At 35.5% G+C, this 4,287-nt stretch overlaps 1 long non-coding RNA gene across 2 annotated transcripts; it reads left to right on the plus strand.

Moving 5' to 3' along the window:
- Positions 1 to 1,268: 1,268 nt before the first annotated feature.
- On the plus strand, positions 1,269 to 4,048 carry LOC129886504 (uncharacterized). Of its 2 annotated transcripts, none has more exons than XR_008766223.1 (3): positions 1,269 to 1,778; positions 2,630 to 2,774; positions 3,809 to 4,048. It is a non-coding gene; the product is annotated as an uncharacterized LOC129886504 (long non-coding RNA). The 2 variants fall into 2 exon arrangements; XR_008766224.1 differs by having other exon boundaries at positions 1,273 to 1,778; positions 2,724 to 2,774.
- The last annotated feature ends 239 nt before the right edge of the window (positions 4,049 to 4,287 follow it).

The raw sequence follows: 4,287 nt of genomic DNA on the forward strand, positions 1-4,287 counted from the left end.
ATGTCTCTTAATATTTTGATCATTACAGTTTCTCTCATGACCTTACTTATTCTCTTCAATATCATGTAAATTATTTTGATCATTGCATCTTATGCTTTACGTTGCATGGCATGTCCGCATACTTAGTACATTCAAATGTACTAACGCATACTTTATTACCTATATTGTATCAAAATGTAAGGGTCGAAGATCATATCTACCTTTCCAAATATGGCTAGTTGAGTTGCTATCCTACGAAGATTGGTGAGTCCTCATCTTATCGAGGGCGAGTTATGAGTTTGTTCCTTTCTAAATACTTTCGTTACTTTGATATGAGGGTGAGCTAGGGACATGTCTTGGCCCCTGCTCATCTTGATTAGTAGAGGCATCGTTGGACAAATTATGTAGAGTCTATGTTGACATACTCCTATACTTTTATGAACCATGTGTTGAGATTTTCTTACGTCATTTCTGATTTACTTTACCTTATGCATGCTTACGATATGTCAAGAGGCTTGGCTGGAGCTCTTCGGGGGTTCGATCGTCGTGTCACAGCTTGACCCTAGTTCGGATCGTGACAAACTTGGTATTAAAGCAAAAGGTTTAATAGTGTCCTAGAGTGTGCAACATGCCGCGTCAAGTAGAGTCTTATTCATGGGTGTGAAGCGCGCCACATCTATGAATAGGAGGCTATGAGGCCTTTGTTTAGGAAATCCTCACTTCGTTAATGATCTATGTCGTGCGATAGAGTATATTATACTCTTTAACGATTGTTCTTTGCGATTTTCAGAGAATGCCTCCAAGAAGAGCACCTATGCAAAGAGGGGTCGATGCTAATGGAGACCAAGCTCCTCCGGTCCCTCAAGCTAATGGTCCCCTCCCCGACCAAGTGACTAATGCGGAGTTTCGGACCGCTTTTACTATGCTATCCCAAGTTGTGGCCAACCAAGGAGTTGTTGCTCTTCCTAATGTTCCTACTCCGGCTTTTAGGGTGAAGGACTTTGCAAGGATGAACCCTCCCGAGTTTCATGGTTCAAAAGTTGATGAGGATCCCCAAGAGTTCATTGATGAGGTGTATAAGGTAGTGAACATTATGGGGGTGACTTCGGAAGAGAAAACGGAGTTGGCGGCCTACCAACTCAAGGGTATTTGTTATGACCCGTATTTTTCACATTAGGACAATTTGGGGATAATGGTAATAAGTCAAGGGCAAGGCTATGCTTGACCTTGTTGGATACAAAATTCTTAAGACTAAATTGAGATGTGGAAATATTGAAAATTTGTTAAGGGTAAAAATTGAAATTTCTCATGTGGAAATACCATAAAAGATTAAGGACAAAATTGGAATTACTCATGTGGAAATACTATAAAAGGTTGAGGACAAAATTGGAATTTCACATGTGGAAATACTATAAAAGGTTGAGGACAAAATTGGAATTTCACATGTGGAAATACTATAAAAGGTTAAGGGCATAATTGGAATTTCAACTTGGAAATATTAGAAAAGGTGAGGGGCAAATTGGTAATTTCACTTAGAAGTCTTTATGTCTTCCAACTCTTAGAACTTTCAAGACAATTCAAGAAAGAAGAAAAAAAAAACAAAGGAAAAGAAAATAAGGGGAAAATCGATCAAGGAAAAAAATAGGGAGAAAATTGAAATCTTGCTCCAAAAATTATTTTCTCCTAGTATTCCTACTAATTCAAGGATTCTCTACAATATGATAAAGTTATTTTGGAAAATAGGAGGCTTGTTTGGTTGATTTGAAGCTTTGGTAAAGTGAAGAAGTTGGAAGGAAAAGGTAAGAATTAATCCAATTTCTTTGTGTTATGAAGGTTGTTTATGTTGTAGTATGTGGAGATGTGTAGAATTTATGAAAATATGGAAGTTTTCATGGTGGGTTTTACATATGTATAAATCCATGTATATGAAGATTGTGGGGGGAGATGAATTAAATTTTTGTGTAGTATTTTTGTGTAGTATTTTTAGTGTAGTATTTGAATAGTAGTATGATAAATATTTGATGTTGAAAATGGAAGTTGGATGAAATTAATTGAAGTTGGAAATATGGGTTAGGTGATGAAATGGAAAAAAAAAAAAAGTTTGTATAATTTGTTAGTTGTTGTTATGATTTTTGGGATATAAATAAAGTTTATATGGTGTAAGTTGGTATTAAAATGGTTTGTAGGAATTATGTAATTTTAGTATGATATTATAAGAATATGGAGGTAAGTTATTAAAAGTATGGATTCTTGTTGTTGATTATGAAGTTGAAAGAAGGAAATGAATTTGATTATGAAGTTGAAAGAAGGAAATGAATTTGATTATGAAGTTGAAAGAAGAAAATGAATTGTAATAGTTTTGTTGCATTTATGGAATTTTTGGGTGAAATATGGAATTGATGAATATTGAATAGTTTACTTGGAATATTTTTCACCTATGTTGGAATGAGTTGAAATTAATTATGAACATGAAATATTCATATTTATTTGGAAATGCAAAGTTTGGTTGAAAGTTGTTACACTAATTGGAAAATTACATCAATTTATGTTATGGTGTGTTTAAGTTGATTATTGATGGAATTGGTGTTGATGTTGGCTTGGTTGTTGATATTGTGGCCGAGTTGTAATCTCGGGGTTGTCATATATATAGGGGAGATGCTGCCGAAATTTTTGTAGACAAGTATTGGAAAAATTGAGTTCTTAAAGTCTTATGAATAGTAATTGGTAAATGTGACCAATTGTAGATTTTGGAGGAAACGGGAATTGAATTTGGACAACCGTAAAACGTCAAAAAGGTATGTAAAGTTTTACATTTTCTTCTCTTGGCATGTCCTAGATGTAATAGGAGTGAATACGAACCTCGGGGATCAATCTACTCTTCGAAATCGACGCTCGAAAATTTCCCTTTTCTATTCAATAGAATTGAATTAGGTAATTATGAATAATTTTTAAAAAATTGTCTAAACTTCTAGATTTTGCACAAATGAATTTTGAATACCTTGAAACTCTTCTAAATAATATTATGAAGTCTAACGCACGTGATTTGTATGTGCCACCTCATTTGACCGAGGTGGGCCCCACTATTCCGAATTTTTCGTTGTTATTACGTTTGGATTATGTTAGGGAAAATTTGAAAGAAACTTTTTGCTATGCTTCCTAATATTATATAAATAATTACTCCGTTAAATTTCCATAATATATTTGGAAGTATTTGTACTATTATTATTATTCAAGTTTCCTTTTATGATTTGTTATCGAAATTATGCCATCGAGTCTGTATAAATATTTTGTAATTTAAATTGCATTTAGTTTTTCACTACTCTATTCGTGCATACTGTAACCATTCTTTCACTGAGCCTGGGCCAGGATATGTTTTCGTGCGTATTTCTCTGCATTATTCGCCGTGTCCCGACGTGAGGGGGCAGGTATGACATGTACATGGGGTGGTAAATGTTATGCCACGGAGTTATGCTGTGCCATGTACATATATGTTTGTGATATGATATGATTTGATATGGCCATCTGATATGATATGATTTGTTACGGAGATATTCCCTACTCTGATGTTATGATGTGTTGTGGCGCCAATGACAGGAGGGCGACCACGTTTTGTTCACCGAGTCCCATAAAATGGGGCCGGATACGGCATATGTATTTGCATATATGATTTGGGATTATGAAAAGTATTTTGAAATTCTAAACATTTATTTTATTTTTTGCACATACTATTTAGACTATGATTTTATTTATTACAATTCATACTTTACATATTCGGTACATTTTTCGTACTGACCCCCTTTCTTCGGGGGGCTGCGTTACATGCCCGCAGGTACCGAAGTTCGATTTGCTGATCCACCTGTTTAGGATATTTGCTGCGTCGTTGACAGTGCTCCCTTGTTCGGAGCTTGTATTTTGGTACTGACTTTATCTCTGTATATTTGGATATGTTGGTCAGGGGTACGACGGGGCCTTGTCCCGTCATATGACTATGCTATCATCTGTAGAGGTCTGTAGACAGAGTTATGTTGTGGGTTTTGTATATATGGTTTGGGTTTTGTGTGTTTTGTGATGGTCTATCAGCCCTCGTGCCTACATCTATTTTTTTTGATCTATTTAGCAATTTTTTTCTAATCACTACCTTTATTTATTCGGTTAAAAGGTTAATTTGGGATAAGGGTACGTTTGGGTGCTCAAAATTGGGCACCAGTTGCGGCCTACGGGGTTGGGTCGTGACAGTATTGCCCAAGTTTGATACACTCAATGAAAGTCCGAGAGAATTGATGAAGGTCCTATTGATTGGGATGTCTT

Source organism: Solanum dulcamara, chromosome 4 (assembly GCF_947179165.1).
Source record: "Solanum dulcamara chromosome 4, daSolDulc1.2, whole genome shotgun sequence".
Taxonomy (NCBI): Eukaryota; Viridiplantae; Streptophyta; class Magnoliopsida; order Solanales; family Solanaceae; genus Solanum; species Solanum dulcamara.